This window comes from Arvicola amphibius, chromosome 15, assembly GCF_903992535.2.
Source record: "Arvicola amphibius chromosome 15, mArvAmp1.2, whole genome shotgun sequence".
Classification (NCBI taxonomy): Eukaryota; Metazoa; Chordata; class Mammalia; order Rodentia; family Cricetidae; genus Arvicola; species Arvicola amphibius.
In genome coordinates, this window is record NC_052061.1 from 1,994,432 (window position 1) to 2,013,865 (window position 19,434).

General features: G+C 36.4%; 1 pseudogene; it reads left to right on the top strand.

Annotated features, from left to right (window-relative positions):
• Nucleotides 1-11,596: 11,596 nt before the first annotated feature.
• LOC119802147 lies at nucleotides 11,597-12,306 on the top strand (annotated as a pseudogene).
• The last annotated feature ends 7,128 nt before the right edge of the window (nucleotides 12,307-19,434 follow it).

Genomic DNA, 19,434 nt, shown 5'->3' on the forward strand with positions numbered 1-19,434 from the left:
TTGGCTTTATTCTTTATTAACCCCTATACATTAACTGGGGCCCTAAATAATTTCCTAAATACATCATTTAACTTTAATTTTTTGTATTTGTATGGATAATTTGTCTACAAGTATGTCTCTGTACCATGTCCATGTTTGGTGATCATAAAATGCAGAAGGGGGAATCAGACCTCTTAGGACTGACATTGAAGATAGTTGTGAGGCTATATTTGGGTACCAGAATGAACACACAGGTCCTCTGGAAGAGAAGTCAATGATTTACCCTCTAAGCCATCTGTCACTGAACATATTAAAAAAATAATCTGTACTATCAATGAGAATCAAATGGGGGGTTCCCAACTAGGTGAAGGCATGATATGACTTTAAAGGAGAGTAGCTCACAAGAACTGGAGAGAGGAAAGGTGGTGGAAAATGTGTCTTTCTATATCAATTAAATATTTAAAAATATGTAGTAGATACATGTTATTTTAAAAAGGAGTAATGAATTTAAAAATTTTAGCTTTATTAAAATTAAAAATATGTTATAATATTCCAACTAATATACACATCAATGTATGTGTATACACAACTAATGTCCACGCTGAGACACAGATGAATAACAAACTTATCTTATTATTAACAGGTGAAAGGTAAATCCTCTCAGTAAACTAGTGATCAAGAAGAACTTTTTCAAACTGATAAGGAACCTCTACAAATTATCTATAGTTAACACTTTATTCAGTGATAAGAAACTCAAAACTCTCACACACAGATCAGAATCAAGGCGAGATGATAGGCCCTAGCTGTGTAACACTTCCTTTTATTTATTTTAATTAATCGAAACTCTGTATAAGCAAATATTCTTATTATCAATCACACAGTACAGCTTAGGGAAGAAGTCATGTTCATAGTAATCTATAAAAAAATTCCCAGTAGAACAGGATATCTGGATATTTCCACGAGATACACACTTTACATTACAGGTACCCATTCACACCATGCCAGATACCAGAGAAAGATAACAACAATAACATTTAAAGACACAGCAGAGGCAAAAGACAGTACAGGGTCTGTGGTCTCAGGGCCTTCATGAAAGCTGGAGAACAGACACAATCTGAGTTGAAGATCACTATAAAGACACAGCAAGAAATATAAAGTAATCACTAAAATTATGGTAATCAATAAAGTATAATAGTAGTTAAAGTATACACTAAGCAAGAGTTTAGATCCTAGAAACAGGCAGAAATAAAGAACCAATGACCTGCAACAAATCTTCATAGACCTTGGAATGGAACAATCAGTAATTTGAGCAAATGGACTATGAACAAGTGGACATCCAGACAGTTACAAAAAAATTAACCTAAATATTGATGGAGGACACCTCACAAAAGGTAGCTAAAATTGGCCAAAAGAAACCAGTATTTAAAGAAGAAAACATACTAGAAAACCATTATTACCTTGCCTCTGTTCCATATGATAACAAATGCAAGACCCATGAGGAAACAATTCTTTACTTGGAATTTAACAAAGAAATAAAATGTCTTGTCTTAGAGGCTGTAGAAATGGCTCAGTGGTTAAGAACACCAGCTGCTCCTACAGAGGACCTAGGTTCAATTCCCAGCACCCACATGACAGTTCAACTCCAGTGCCAGAGGATCTGTCACCCTGACAGAGCCATATATGCAGGCAAAATAAATAAATTAATAAACTTAAAATAATCAGTGCATCTAAAAATAAATCTTTAAAAACTGTTGTCATTTAAAATATCCCACAAAGAAATGCAAATATTTGAAAGACGTAAACATGGTAAAAGTATTTATATACAAAGATGTTTTAGAGTTCAACAATAAGGAAATAGAGTGATTAAAAAAGAAAGATAAAACTTGACCTCAATGGGCACTTCATGAAATAAGATATTCTGATGCAAAGGAACAAGAAATATTACATTCTTATTCTTATCCCACTTTACATTTTTCAAGAAAACACATTAAACAATACTGATGTCCTTCTGGACAGCTGTTAAGGTAATCAAAAAAAAAAAAAAAAAGCATTGCCAGTACACGGGCTGGTGAATGTAAGAGTAACAAGAGTTCTCATTTGTTGTTGATGCAGACAAAATATGACCTACCTGTCTTGAAAGGCAGTTTGGCAATTTCTGATACAATTGGGCATGCTATTACCTTAAGAGCCAGCAATTATGCCTTTGGATTTTTGCCAATGGAATTGAAAATGTATGTTCATTTTTTAAAAATCTACACATTTATGGTTATAAATGTTCTATTTAAAATTTCTAAAACTTGGATGCAACCAAGATGTTCAGTAGTATACAACAAATAAAACTAGCACACTCAAAGAACTATTATTCAGCATTAAACAGAATGGTTCTTTCAAGACCCAAATAGACATGGATAAATTTTAAAAGTATATTATGAAAAGGACACCAAACTGAAAAAAAAAAAAAACCACATGCTGTATAATTTCAGCTATTACATTCTACAGAAGGAAACAACACTAACAGTACCAAACAATGTGTGGTTATATAGCATTTGGTCAAAGGAGGAAATCAATGTGTAGGATACACACAAGCATTTAACCTGTGACAACAGTCTATGTAATATGATAGTCTTAGAAACTTATCCTTACAAGTTTATCAAATGCATAGAACCAGTGTCTATGCTAGTGTAAACAACAGACATTGTTGACAGCAGACAGGTCAATGATGGTATGTCAGTGTGGGTTCAGCTATTGATAGCCACAGGTCAGATTTTTATCATTTTTTTCAAATATTGTGAAAGAAAATGATGCTTCTCTAAAAAAATAAAGTATATTACAAATGAAGTTATAGAACCCTGGAAAGTGTGTCTAGCAAAAACTTCAGAAAGTTATGGCAATCCAAATCAATTCATTTGGAAAAGCCATCTTTTGTCTGAGATTGGATAGGTGAATAGACACTCATTTAATGAAGAAAATTCTAGGCTGAGGAAAATAAATGCAACCATATCATGGCACCTTGAAATATTAGGTAGGTTGTAAGAACCTGAAGAAACTCAGTATGCATGTCAGCAGAAGACATGGATAATATAACAAGTAGTTGCGGAGATGCACACAAGCTAGACCAAATTCAATTCAGGGAACACCTTTAAACTGCTTTGCCTTGATTCTGACAATAATGCCAAAGAATGCAAACATGTTAAGGAAAGAGAGTAACATGATTAAAACCTTGCTTTGGGAGAAAAAACAAACCCAGCCAGGCATTACATTGATTGCTGATCAAGGGTGGGTGTAGATGAATCCAATAGGAGGCTGTTGAAATACTACACTACACTGGTTGGATTCAGATAAGCATAGGGGATAATATATTGTGAGCAACATCTCAGGAGCATTGCCCATGTATGTTGTTATAGGTCCACCATGGCTAGTGTCAAAAATAAAGGAATGCATAATTACTTGTGAAAGTTTGGTAGAAACTAATATATATATATGTGTGTGTGTGTGTCTGTGTGTGTGTCTGTGTGTGTGTCTGTGTGTGTCTCAACTCATAGACTAGTGACATATTTTAATTGAAAGTGTTCCTTTCCTCCAAAATTTTGAAATATATCCAAAACAAAATAATTAAGAAATTAGGTGCTATACTTAGATTACTATTTTGATGTATCATTTTTCTCTCCTTTTTGAATTTTTCCTTCTGATTTCTTCCAATGTTGAAATCAAGCTGTTTTCAGCTTACACTAGGTGGTGTCCATAGTTCATACTAGGTTTTAAATTATTTTTTTTCCTTAAAAGAGTGTTGGGCATTTTGGTGGCATGACATTAAAATTAATGACATTATTTTATTTTTATTATTTATTTGTAGTAAGTATTTTCTCAATTAGCCTCTGTAATAGATTTCTGTTTTTGAGGAAGAATCTCCCTGTGTATATAAAGTTGGCTTTGAATGTACCACAGTTCTTCTGCCTGTGCCATCTGAGTTCTGGAATTATAGACTTGATCGACCTCTTCTGTCTTGAGTTTTACTCTCAAATTTCTCTCACTACAGGGTAGACATGGTCGAAAACACTGAAGTTCTTTCAGAGGGAGAACAACTACACCTGGGGAAAGGAGGAATTAAAGAGACACCTGGAAAAGTTCCAAACGTACATTTTCTTAATAATTAGCACATCACACATCTACTTAGCATCTCATAAATAATCATAGAGTGTGTACTGAATGAATAATTTTACTTTGCACTGTCAGAGGTTAACAAGAAAGCAAAATGGTTTGCTTATTTTAAAAATGAGATGCATTTGTTCTTAGGGTATGGTATGACTAAAATATAATGAACAGCAACCAATAGGTGGATACCAAGCCAGTGTTTAAAACACTGATAGCAATAGATATATATGTATTTATAAGTGTCACATCTGTCAAAACAACCTATATTTATATAGTTAGAACATAACTATGTACATTTATGGTATGGCAAGAAAATGAATATGCATGCTCGACATAATTGTACATTTACTTTTTAATGAAAGCCTTTCTGTCAAAAACCTGTCCCAAGTTTCATTTGGGAGTATGAACCTTATTTCTTCTCTAACTGCTAAGGAAGAGACTTATAAAATCAGGAAGGAAAAACGTTTTCATCTTCAACGTGCCTTTTACAGATACTGTCAACTTTGTTCGCATTTTAAGATATTTTGTTTATTAATTAGCTAATTTTAAAAATGATTTTCAGTCCCCTTTACTGTATTAAGTCCATATCAATATTAAATGTATCAAAACTATGAGAAGCTCCATATTCACACAAATTGAAAAGAGATTGGGAAGTTGCTGTCCTAATAGGTGTTCATTCAATCAGTTCATTTTTTTGACTGGAGCAGGACATTCTAAGATGGCTTGGGTAACAAGGTTTGGATATCAACTGGGATAGTCAGAATGGTAGAGATTACAAAGTTCTTGTCTTTACATGGTATTTTTACTTAATCCTATTCATAAAATGGTGTTCATGTAGAGAAAATATCATAATTGTGAGATTTATTTTTGAAAGTCAATCAATATCGCCTCTACCACATTCAAAGTAAATCATAAGAACAATTCATATACAAGGCAAGAATAAATAAAATCTGTTATGTTGGTACTAAAGATATAGAATGCTATTCTCTTTATCATGCTATTATGTTAGAACAAAAATATAGAATGCTATTCTCTTTATCATGCTATTATGTTAGAGCAAAAATAAATAATCAAAGTTACATTTATACTAAACAGAATTTCTAATTGCTGATGCCCATGTGACTTGACACTGGAATGAAGGTAGTGCATGATTTACTTTCAGACAGATTAAATGATGTAAGAATACTCATGTGCATCCAAGATTTAATAATCTCTTTGTCCTGCCTCAAAGCAATGTGCTAGACTTTGATGACTTTGTATGACTCCTCTCTGGGGAGTGGATTGGGGGACTGTGGGGATGGAGAGGAAGAGGGAGGAGGAGAGGGAATGGGAACTGGGATTGGTATATAAAACATGATATAAAGAAATTAACAAAAATTAGAAAAAAAAGAATCTCAACTCTTTAAAATTTAGAGTTCTGAAGTCACAAATATCTCTCAAGTTGGGTGTACAAACAGAACAAAATAGATCCTTACAAAAGTTCCTTGTTCACTTTGCTGTATTTACAAACTGAGGATTTTTGTTTAGAATTGTTTTCTTTATTCTTACAAAAATAGCATTGCAATATTTCTGGTGTGTCATCTTCCTGATTAATTTCACTATTTATATTCCAGAACAACTTTCTGTCTTTAACAAATCAACAAAAGTACTGTGGAGGGCTCTGAGAGGTATGTAGCAGTCAATGGCACCACTCCTTTCCTCTTCTACTCATTATTAAAATAAACTGTCTAAAAACATAGTGCATATGTCTTTTCCATTATGATATTGGAATCCCAAGTGTAATTTGTGGAATCTTTATGAAAATTGGTGACCGTATGACCTCCTGATTCCAAAGATTTCAACCTATTATGGAGAAAAAAAGTTCAGCTCTCCAATTTTTGAATAAATAAAACAATAGCTCTGAAATGCTGAATTCTTCTTTGTAATATGTACTATGGGGTTATCATGAAGAAGGAAAAAAGATATGGAGGGAAGAGTTGAGAGGCAGAGACAGACGATGAGAGATTCTTGTAAAGATTAGGAGTAGAATAAATTGAAGAGTTGTGAACAGGAGTTGAACAAATGACAATACTGAGATATGAATGGCCATGATGGCTGCCAGTATCAAGAATGGATCACCCAGGTGCTGATGAAAACATTTTGTTCCATCTTCCCTGTTGAAGGAGCAGTGGGCTGCGTTCCTGCCACCCAGCTCCTGGATGCCTGGCTAGCTTATGCCCTGGGTACCAATTGTATAAGGAGCTGGGGGCCGCATCCCTCCACCGGGCTCCTGCATGGCTAGCTTCACCCAAATAATTACACAGAAACCGTATTCATTTAAACACTGCTTGGCCCATTAATTTCAGCCTCTTATTGGCTAATTCTCACATCTTGCTTTAACCCATATTTAGTAATCTGTGTAGCACCACGAGGTGGTGGCTTACCAGGAAAGATCTTAACCTGCATCCAATTGGGCTGGAGCTATAGCGACTGACTCACTGCCTTCTACCCAACATCCTGTTCTGTTTACTCTGCCTACCTAATTTTTGTCTTATCAAAGGGCCAAGACAGTTTCTTCATTAACCAATGAAAGTAACACATAGACAGATGACCCTCCTCCATCACTTCCCTAACATTAAAAAAGAGTGATTCTTGCAATACAGATGCTATCTTGTAATAATTACTCTGATAGTAAGTGCATTGAAACACAAAAATTAATTAAATTAAGATAAATAATTGAAAGGGATGTCTTGTAATAATTACTCTGATAACAAGTTGATTTAAACATGGGAATTTTGTTTCAATGGATTTCTTTTCTTTTCAGTCATTTAGATATCTCTAAAGCCTACAACACTATCAAATCTGCATTCACCAAGACAAGTTTCCTCTGCTATTTAATGCTACCCTCAAAGACAGCAGAATGCATCCTTTGATTCAGCCACTGCCATGTGAATGTCATGAGTATGCCCTACTTTGAAGAAATAAGTTTTTCTCAAGGGCCTTAGAACATTGACAGGTGTGTAGCCACATGTCCACTTGGAAGGCAAACATACACCTTGGAAACACATAATGTCTCCACTGCCGAAGCCTTCACAGGTGCTACACGGAGGACTTCGGATGGAGGCTGCGGTGTTGCTAATGATCCTCACTTCAGGTGTAAGTCTGGCTTTGTTCCTGGCCTTGGGTAGCATGCTGACTGATGGGAATGGAGACTGAAACAGCCACTGCTCCTTTAGGCTGAGTAAGTGCTAGCAACTCTGCTGAATACCGTTATGGGACCACCTCTTTGGTCTTTCTCCTGTTTTGTTCAAAATATGCACCAACATAAACACAACTTACCCTATGAGGCTTTAGTAAGTACAATCTAGTTTCTGCTTCCTCAAAGCTTATTTAGTATAGAAAATTTGGAGTTTTAATAACAATTTAGCCATTCCATTTTGCTTTTGGGAAGTATATTTTGGAAGCCAGTTATTTTTGTTTGCTTGTTTGTTTGTGGTTTTTTTTTTTTTTTTTTTTTTTTTTTTTTTTTTTTTTTTTTTCATTTGATAGGTTTTTGGAAATTGGCTGGATCCTCACAACTCAGTGAAAAGTTTTTATGGTCTGATAAACCTCTCCACCGATGCAATAATCAAAACCAAACCAAACCAAATAAAACAGAATTAGAGAAAACCCAACTTTAATGGATACCAACATTCTCATCCAGCCCCTCAGAGAAGAGATGGGGAAGGAAGACCACGTGTTTGTTGTCTAAGAGGCAGTTTAAATACGCTGTGGGAGTGATCTTGAGCATCCTTGGGGAGGGATCATCATTTGGTGGGCTCTCTCAGGGGTGGAGTCTGGACTGAGGCAACACCCAGGGAACAGGGATTGGGATGCAACTTCTACCCAAACATTTCTGTGTCAGCTGACCAACATAAAAAGTTTGGAGTAGGCTGAGGAAGCGAGGCGAGTAAATAGGTGATCCCATTAGGGGCCAGGTAGGAGATGCTGTAAGGGAGAACAGAAGCATAAGGATGGCATACCTATGAAGCTTTAGAGTGGAAGAACGGGGAAATAGATTTGTTTTAGAGAGAATTCCAGCAGGACGAGATTACATGACAGGAATGCAGACAAAATTTAACAGCTAGAGAAGAGGGGAGGGACATTTGGGTGGGGGAATAGGAGTGGGAGCACAGCTTCCAGAAACCATGGGCATATTGGGGGAACTGTTTTATGTCAGCAAATTTTTTTTTTAGGCGTTAAGGGACATAAGGTGTCCCATAGCCCCGATTCAAAAAATTTTATAAAAGGCAGCCCAAAGGTGTTTGAAGATCAGGCCTTGAGTCGTGTTTCTTTTTTAAGTCCATTCCAAGGACTCAGGACTCAAAGCCTGGCGCAATGCAGCCGCTGTGGTAGACTTTGAGTCAAAAACTGAGGGGTGTGAAAAAATCCTTAACAGGACATTTCCTGATAAAGAAACCCTGTAGGGACAAGGCAGGCCTTTGTTCCCCAGAACAAGGCAGGTCAGATGCCTGGCTTGGCTGTGTCTTTAACAGGACAGCCCTAAAATTGTCTGAGGTCCTGGACCTCTAAGGCAATGACTTGGAACTCAGAACGTAACCAGACAAAGCCGATTTTAGCCTTACAGAGAGCAGGTGTTGGGGAGAAGGGTGTTTTCCCAACATGTGACCCTAATCCAGTGGTAAAAACAACCCCCTTGGTGGTACCTTCGGATGAAAAGTTTTAGCGGCGCGATAAATCTCCCCACTGATGCAATAATCCAAATCAGACCAAATCAAACTGAATTAGAAAAAGCTCTGGTTTAATGGATACCAATGCTCATGGGTGGTCTTTCAGCCCCAAGAGAGAACATGTGGAAGGAAGACTGAAAAAGCATGTTTGTTCTCTGAGGAGCAGTTTAAATACCCTGTGGGAGTGGCCTTGAGCATCTCTGGGCATCTCTGGGGAGGGGCCATCATTTGGTGGGCTTTCTTGGAGGTGGAGTCTGGACTGAGGCAACTCCCAGGGGAGGGGACTTGGGATGGAACTTCCACCCAAACATTCCCGACTCTGTATATATGGAATACAGCAGCTTGGGTGAAGCCTTAACACAAACACTCCGAACTTGATAGTGAATAAATTACAGGGATAAAAAAATAATTTTTCAGAATTTTTATGGCTAGACAGAGGAAACCTCAGTTCAAAGGAGAGAACTATTCCAGACATCAAGAGGCAGATGGGGATAGCAAGGACTGCATTCTAGGCACTAGGAAAGGTTTGGTCAGCAAGAAACATAATGGCAACAACAAAATTACAACTGTATGGGACACTTGTTTTCAGACAATTCTAACAGCAGCTGAATGTGTTTGAGATGGCATGTCTCTGGAGATTCTAAGTGTCACATGAAGAGATAGCTATGCAACAATGACATGAAGAAACATATCCATCTACAGAAGGAAGAAAACTGCAGGATACTGCACCGTTGCTTGAAATAGTTTAGCCATGTTATACGAATGAATGATAGAGCTATCCGAAGACAGCACTGCTTACAGGAGTGTACGGAATAACGAGAAGAGAAAAACCCAAAAAGCACTGGATAGACAACATAAAGGAAGACTAGGGGACCTTTGGTATGACAATAAGTCAAGGATATAGAATTGTCCAGAATAGGAACAACTGGAGAACTGCCATAAACAGACTGCCCATGAATGTTTCAGCATTGCAGGGCATATATGATGAGGATCAGGGCTTGGATGATTGTTTAAACTGTGGCTTAATTAGAGAAAGGAGATTACTCATTATATAACCTTAAGTACTTATTATGTCTTTTCTCCTTTCAATTATTCTTTCAGTCCCCCTTATTTGTTTGCTTGCATTCATTGAATGAGCAGTTTGTGCTTTTCCTCCCTTCCACCAGGAAGCTTTGCTTCACCATGACTGAGAAATAATAGATCATGTTCACCATAGGTTTTTGCTGCTTAGACAAGTAAGGCTTGACCTCCCTTTGGTGTTTTGCTAGCTTTTGTTAACCTGTTCCCCATGCTGAATTACTTGACTGCCTACCCCACTCCTGCCCGACTTAAGGGGAGGAGCACTGTCCTGTGGCAACATTGCACATGCCCATGGGAGACCTGTTTCTTTCTGAATGAAAATAAAGAAGGATCCGATGAGGAGGGAAGTAGATGGTAAAGGGGAGGGGCTGGAAGGAGATGAGGGAGGGGAAACTGGATGTTATGTGAAATAAATACAATAAGCCCAGATATATTTATCTTTTTTTGAGTTGCTTTTTCCAAGTTTTTGTTACAACCATAAAATTTAGACACATACACTAAGTACTCTTTTTTTCCTCACTAAACTTGAAAACAAGATTTCTAAACAGATTGCAAAGTAGCCACCTGGTGATGATGAGCAAGCTATAGGCTTTTGATGCCTTTCCCTGCTCCTCATCTTCACCAATTTGAAAGATCTGTTATTTAGTGACTTAATTCTTCTCTTAACAAAGAAAGTATGTGTGTGTCAGTATATTTCCTTCTGCTGGACCATACTTATTTCATTATATAAAATAAGCATGTGAATATTACTGATGTTAGGGTTGTATATAGTTAGTGAAAATCGAGAGCATTTATCACTTTTATTTATAAAATGGAATTCAATAAAACATTTTCTAAAAAAAAGAGTATATGACTGACTGAATCATATTGCATTACTAAGAGATCATAGAAGATAATTCTCTGCACACCACCCAGGCATAGTTTGTTAGATGCTGTTAAAGGCATAGGAAACTACCAATCATAACAACTGGCTTCTTTTAAAAGCCATCCAACTGACTTTAATAATGACTAAGTATGTTTGAGTTGAAATAGCATTAAATACTTGGTGCCTCTTGGCAGATTTTTTTTTGTGCCTGCCTAAGCTGAAATAGTATCTACTCAGTAAGAAAAAACAATGTATGCCCCCAATAAAATATAATGAATCAATATTCAACTATATTTAAATTCAGAGAAGAGGGGTCTTTTAATTTTTGTGGAAGAAAAATAATCAAGGAAATATACATTTCTAAAGAATCAGGCAAGTAGAGTAATAGCACTATTGTTGACACAAGCTAGAGCTTGATGACTATTTGCAACTGACAGCCATTGCAAACTTAGGCTGCAGTAAAATAAAATTTACAAATCACATGTGCCTGTACATCAGACTTTTTTTTTCTCTTGGAACTGCTAAATTTTTGTTAGTATGTGACACATGATGTAATCACTAGCACATACCCCTGGTTCTATTCTTTGTTTTATTTCTTAATATAATTCTTAACACTATTTTACTCTGTAGGGCTACTGGTAACTTATTTCCTTAAGAAGCCTGGGTAAATTTAATGATATAGATACAATATTTCCAGCTTTTTTGTACAGGGATGGTAAGTAGCTGATCAACCTCTAGAAGAGAGAGAAAAAACCTCCAAACAAAACTCACCACAGAGCTTCCTTTCCTCTCGGGGGCGCGCAGCGGCAAGATGGAGGTGCAGATTTCTAAGAAGAGGAAGTTTGTGGCCTATGGCATTTTCAAAGCCGAACTGAATGAGTTTCTCACTCGGGAACTGGCTGAAGATGGCTACTCAGGGGTCGAAGTCCGAGTCACACCAACCAGAACAGAAATCCATTATTTTAGACACCAGAACACAGAATGTTCTTGGTGAGAAGGGTCGCCGGATCAGAGAGCTGACCGCAGTGGTCCAGAAGGCAGCATGGAGCTTTATGCAGAAAAGGTGGCCACAGGAGGTCTGTGTGCCATTGCTCAGGCTGAGTCCCTATGTTACAAACTCTTCGGAGGGCTTGATGTGCGAAGGACCTGCTATGGGGTGCTTCGGTTCATCATGGAGAGTGGAGCCAAGGGCTGCGAGGTCGTGGTGTCTGGGAAGCTCCAAGGACAGAGGGCCAAGTCCAAAGTTCATGGATGGTCTGATGATCCCATGGAGACCCTGTCAACTACTACGTTGACATGGCGGTGTGCCATGTGCTCCTCAGACAGGGTGTGCTGGGCATCAACGTGAAGACCATGCTGCCCTGGGATCCCAGTGGTAAGAATGACCCCAAGAAGCCTCTGGCCAATCACGTGAGCATTGTGGAGCCAAAGGAGGAAATCTTGCCCACCACCCGCATTTCAGAGCAGAAGGGCAGCAAGCCAGAGCCGCCTGCCATGCCCCAGCCAATGCCTACAGCATAACAGGGTCTGAGCAACTGCATCTGGAGGCTGGATGTTGTCCTGTACAGACATTTAATAAAATCTTGCACAAAAACATGAGTCCTGAAAGAATAATAATAAAAAAAAAAACTCACCACAGATACCCCATTATTTTGCCTTCTTCTAGAGTAGTTCTTTTATTATTTATTTCTCAGAACTGGTACTTCAAACTTTTCTTGTGCGTGATTACCAGCTAGTCAATTGCCTCTCTCTCTTTTCTGTAGTGTTGCTTGTATCTTCAAAACACATTTCCCGGTATTCCTCCTACAGTCCATTAGAAGATTATTTCTTTAATGATCTTAGAATGATAAGGAACAAGGTTCATGTTTCTCAATCTGTATCGTCTTACCTAAAATTTGCATTATCTACAGTGAGTCTCTTTCTATTCTATTGACAAGCATGGCCATATAGCATCTAGACCCCTCGACACAAGCTTATAACAAATTTTCTCTTCTATTCTCAATTTAAGTATTCTTACCCATGTGAGTACATTGTCCATTAGGAAAGAGTGGTCTTTCCTAATGTCAAATAGCCTGTAAGGATACTAGGCATTTACTCGATCTAACATTTGGCTGGTTTGGCTCTATGACTGTTGAACTAAATAAGATGTCAATGTTTCTTCTGTTAGAGAATAAACATTATTTTGGACTTTTCCCCCAAATCCTCTAAATACCAACCTTTTTTTTTTAAAAAAAAAAAATTCTTACCAATAATAAAACCTTGAGAAGAAGGGAAAAAGGCTTTCCAGGACACGTGATCCATATTTTAATATACCCTCCCTAGCACAGGTGTAAATTATAGCATTGTTTCTGGGTGTCAGAGCTTGGGGGAAGCCTCGTGGACACCTGCTATTTATGAGCTGGAGAGTTTAACAATGAAGCTACTGAATTATCTTGACAATTGCATATGGAAAGGCAATTGAAATAGCAATATGCAGTAATCAGAGCAAGACAGGTATACTAGAACTGATGTGGGTGAGGCAAACCTCCTGTTTCTACTCTGTCAATCATCCTGGATGCTCAGATCTGTAACAAGTGTTCTTATTCAACTTTATGGTATAAACAAAAGTGTTCTTTTACATTTTTCTGAGATATTTATTTCTGCCTTCCTTCTTCATTTTGAGGTCATATATATCTGAGTTATAGGAGTGCTTTTAACATTTTTATGTCATAAGAATGGGCTGCAAGTAGCAAAGTTATTATTTTCCTTACAAAAAGTAATTTTGAAGTAAACCGAAAGCACTTCAACTCCACTAAGTAGCAAATCCGATTAAAACCCAACTTATGGGATAATAAGAACTTGTACAAGAAGTAAAAGAGCTAGATAGTATATGAATTAAAGGAAGACTGACCAGATCCAAGAGAGGTGGTTCTGTACTAAAGGACTCAATAATATTTTTTTAAGGTGGATCTCTGTGACAGAATTGGCATTCAGAGAAGGAAGTAACTTTCCCAGCTTGTACTTTGATCTGTATGTCTTTGTTGCATTAATTTCCAGTAACTGTATTTACTTCTCAGCAAAAGAAAGACTATTCTTTCTTTACTTTTATAAAATGGTATTAGAGAGCATGACAAATGAAAACATAATTACACTAAAGCAAAAGCCTATGGATAATTTCAGAGAACATTTCCAAGCTCTTTGCTAAGTGATTATCTAGGTCAGTACACAGTTTAAATTATTGGGAAGTTAGACTACATCCCCATACTATATTTGTTTGTCAGAATGATTAAACATCAGTTTTAGTTGGCATTGGCTACTAAGAACAGATTGAGTAATTGGTGGTTATTTTTACTTAGCACATACAAGTTATCTTATAAACCCATTTAAAAATGAAATATCTTCTCTTTTTGTTAAAAAAATATTATAATTTTCTACACTGTAAAAGGCATAGCCTACAGGAGATTTTATACCTTGTTGGTGATGAATGCAATCATTTTCTTACCTAAAAGCACCAGTGGAAATTAGAAGAATCCCTGGTTCATTGATTAGAGCAAGTAATCTGCATTACCCCTCAAATCCGTTCTCTGTAGAGAATTTATTGGTGGCCATTAATTTTGTCAGTATTTTCTATTATTAGCCACCATAAAATAGGATGAACATGGATGGACAAAGCTAATTCAGAGTGGAAATGAGAAAAGATAATAGTCATCGGGGCTGAGGACACATATCATAGGCCTTAAACACAAGCATGTTATGTACTCACTGTAAAATGTACAAATTCAAAGGTGCCATCTCAATGGATGGATGAGCAGAAAATTTACATTTGCTTATTTTATTAGACGGTCCTTCACTTCTGTGATGTTCTAGAAACACTACAATTTCACACTGCTCGAAAGAAGAAATATTTTCGAGTTCTACAACTTTTCACTTTCCAGGCAATGGATAGCCTGTATCATTATGAGACAGGGACTGTAGTATTTTATTTGTATGTTGCTTTGGTGTAAAATGGACCAGAAGTAACCTGGGAAGTAAAAGGTTTATTCCATATTACACTTACAACTCTTTATTAAGAGAAGTCAATTCAGGAACTATGTATCCAAAGTGCATGGAGTCTTCAACAATATATTGTTATTATCTGATCATTTTGAGACATTGGAAGCATCAATAGGCTATTTTGTTGTGACAGACTCAGATAGCTTTCTGGTTATTTATTTATTTATTTATTTATTTATTGATTGATTGATTGATTGTTCATTAGTTTTAAGGACCTGACCACAGTCCTAGCTACCACTGGTTTGAAATTTATGATGGATTGTTAGTCCTGTCTTGAGTGTTGCATTGATGTAATAGAAATCTATTGGATAAATTAGGGATGCTTGTCACTGGGAAAGGAAAACAGATAGCAAAATAATTTTGCTTCAAAATGATCATGATCTGATGCATAGACAGACCATTTATTTATAGATAATACAATATTTTCTATGGTAAAACATGCATAAATTAGAAAATTGTTGCAGAATCTTTGTTTACACTGTAAAGATGTATCTTTGCCAAGGCACCTTTTGATTGGTTTGAAAAAATGAGCAGCCAGTAGCTAGGCAGTAGATATAGGCAGGATTTCCAGGATGAGAAAGAAGGAAGAGGAGAATCTAGGAGCACAGGAGATGCTAGAAGATATGGAGAAGAAACAGAAGGTGTAATACAGAAGAGAGATATTGCCACATGATAGAATATAGTGTGCTTAAATTAACCCAATAATATGAATCAGTTAATTTAAGTTAAAAGAGCAAGTGAGACAAACCAAGCTAAGGACAAACTTTTCTAATTAAAAAGTCTCTGTGTCATAATTTGTAAGCTGGTGACCCAAAGTAAAGTCTCACCACAGAAAAAGCAATACTATTTTAATCATATTCATTGTAACAGACACTATTTGTGTGATAAAGTAAGTTATTAAAATGAGTTTGAGAAAGAAAAAAATGTTTTTGTTTCTGCCTGGAGAAGTATAAGGAAATTATCAGAATATAGGAAATTTTGAATGTCTCTGGATAGCTTATACTGTGAGTAGCAGTTATGAAAACAGTATATGAAAAATCATAAAGCTCAGAAAAGTTACATATGTAGGCCCATATATATTTATTTTCATATATATGAAATTAGGAAAACCAATAAGGTTGCGCAGAAGACGATAACACTGACCCTGGACAAAGAAACAATGTCCCAGTCTTAAAATATAGTCCTAATGATGCTCCTGGGTTTAAATTGCACCTTGCAGCAGTTTTCTACCGAGAAGATGTCATGGTGTCAGATTTTATGGACTTGTCAGCCGTCACTCTCTGATGACTGTTTCCTTCTAGGTTTGCCTTCTTCACTGGTACTCTGTTCCTGCTTCTGATATTTCTTTACGCTATGGCTTCTCATGCTTCTATGAATCTTGGTTACCACCGTGAATCACCTTTTGTGAGCAAAGAAGAAGGCCTGTCTTCCCCCCTAATCTATTGACACTAAACATATGCTCTCACACCAGCAGTTCTCCCACCAGGTTCACCATCTTCATCACTCTCCTTCAGCCCTCTACAGTGTTCTCCTTCTCTATTTGATTTTCAGACACATTGTTATAAATTGATGATAGGTCTCTATTGAAATAACCTTGCTGCCATTGAAGAATCTAAAATATTTTCTAGGCAGGGCAAATCATGAAAAATAAGAGTAGACAGAACCATTAAAGGAGGTAACCCAGAGAATTCAGTGCACAAATCAATTTTACACTTCCATTTTTAAAAATGTGTCTTCATTTATATCTCAGTATTCTGTACCAGCTAAATTTTAGAGAATATATTTTTCACATCAACATCCTTTGAAATGAAATAAAATAAATGCAAATGTAGATTGCTATTGCCATAAAGTTTTACATATAGATTTTAAAACTTAATGGGAATTTAAAGACCCTTTTTTATTTTTATTGGTTATAAGAACTACCAACAACCAAAATTTCAGTTTTGGGATGCAGATACATGTTCTTATCTATAGTTTTCCCTTTATGCTTTTTTGACCCGTGTTACTAATGATGGGATTGTTGGATTGCTATAGTCAAGTGTTAGTACCTTCTCTTATCAGGTGTGAATATTTTAAGCCTAATTTTACCTGATCTTCAAATCTATTTTATAATTTAACATACCTAAGTATCATTATTGTGTGGTTTCAACCAGATTAAACACAAATAAACTAATAGATGTTTTATATCTGGGTATTAAATTGTTTATACATTATGAAGTCAAGGTTCCAGCATTGCAATCTGAAAATATTTTTCCCAATCTGACCCAAATTTTAAGCTCCTATTTAAGACAGCTATGAAGAGATAGAATCTATATCGTAAGCACAGAGGTCTTGTTTTGTCTACTTTTTTTTGTCAGCATGGTACAAACCACAGTCATTTGGGAAGAGAGAACTTCAGATGATGAAAAGTAGATTGGCCCATGTGTGTGACTTCAAGGAATTTCTTTCTGAATAATTGGTGTTGGCAAATTCAGCCCACTGTGGGTAGTGCCATCCGGGACTAGCTCTGTTCCTGGCTTCCCTTAATGATGGACTGTTACCTGGAAGAATAAGCTGAAAAAAAAAAAAAAAAAAACTTCCTCTAACATGCAACTAGTCCATATTGGGCAGCAATCATATCATATCATAGCAACAACAGAAGACAAACTAGGTCAGTTCTGTACGTGTGACACCTAGAGACATAATCAAGCTGGGCAACCTCAGCAAAGTCAACTTAGTTCATTTTCCATGAATATTTGTTACAACTCTCAGATGCCCAATTAGCTTCTGAAAACCTAGGTAGAGAATCTGAGCAAAATAGAAAGTGAAAAAAATAGAGAGGTAAATTTGATCAACATTAGAATGCTTCTTTGCTAGTCATTTGCTGGCCTACATTTCACAAAATGTGTCTTGGAGCTTTCTGCATCATAAACTGAAGTCTGTATACCTAATGTTACCCTTATCACAACACAGTACATACCCCCCCAAACCCCAAGTACTGGATTCTGTATTTTGCAATGAGGCAGTTTAAAACTGTTTTCTAAAATACCTTCAGGAAAAAATTCATGTGTTTTCTCTCATTTTAGAAATGAATAGAAATCTTTCCAGGTCAGGTGAGTTCCCTGGGGACAGATAGTCGAAATGGAAACACTTGTGTGCATCTGTCTTTGTAAATATTTGTTTTTGTAGTTTATGATGTGTTTAGGCTTCCTAGGCTGTTTGATATCAAATTATAATTTAAAATGTATCTGCATAAAAATTCTGTCCCTAAGTTACAGTAAATTATCTGAAGCTTGTTTATGTGAAAATGTAACTTTTCTCCATTCCTATATATGATTAGACACTGATTTATATTTGCCTGTTTCATGGGAGCAAAGGTTATATAGAGATGATGGTAATGGGGGACCACTATGGAACTAATATTTCACTCGACTCTACACTAATTTATTATTTTATTTGATATGCACACATATATTTTATATCAAATATGAATTTCATTTTATAGAAATAAAGAAAGTCAAAAAATCAGGGAAGTTAAAAAATACAGTTGTAGGTAACATTGAAATATTAAAAATGTCCAAAATGAATTTCTTTTAAAACACTACTTTATTTAGAGTCTTGTACAATGTGTATTTATCATATGCAATATGATCCCAACTCAAGATCTACACTCTCTATACCTTTCCAACTGTTTGTCAAACAAAACAAAGAACTATTTTTGCCTTTTCAAATATTCTTGATGTATAGACTTTCACTGTTGTGTGGTGTACTTAAGCAGACACTACATGTTTAGAGAAAACTGGCTTTTCTTCTCTTAGATGTTAAAATTTTCTTTAGTACCAAAGCAATGAGTGCTATTGTGTGCACAATTTCATTAGTCATGGTTGTATTTGGTCTGGCTAGAGCTTGTTTATCTTTTTTTTTATGGTATTGCATTTGCTGTGAATCCATGTGCATTGCTCCTCTAGTATGTTCAGAAGATCTTCCCTTTACTTTCTATATATATATATATATGAAAACCAGACTGGCCTCAAACTTACATAGATCTGTTTTCTGATTAGTATGATCAGAGGGATTTACAACCAAAAATGAATGTTTATAGAGCATATAGCTCCATGTGAGTCAGTCAATATTACCAAACCATTAGAAGCTAGAAGCATGGATTTCCTGGGAGCAACAAAATATTAATTATAACAAGCCCTACATCAAGGAATAGTGACCTGTACTTGAGAATCTCAGCACTTAGGAGAGTGAGGCTGGAAGATCACAAGTACAAAACAGAGTACCCTATACAGTAAATTCCAGACCATGCTAACCTATACAGTGTAATATATCTCAAGGCCAGAACAACTAAATAAGCAATCAAAATTGAGATAAGTGTGTGTGTGTGTAAGAGAGAGAGAGAGAGAGAGAGAGAGAGAGAGAGAGAGAGAGAGAGGGAGGGAGGGAGGGAGGGAGGGAGGGAGGGAGGGAGGGAGGGAGGGAGGGAGGGAAAGATTTGGCATGAAAAAGAATTGACTTTAAGAAACTTTTATAGTACTGTAGAAAATAGCTTTTTTTTGTATGATGTGGGATTCCCCTGTGTTTGCTATAATGTTTTGTTCTTATTGGATAATAAAAAAAAGCTGTTTTTGGCCA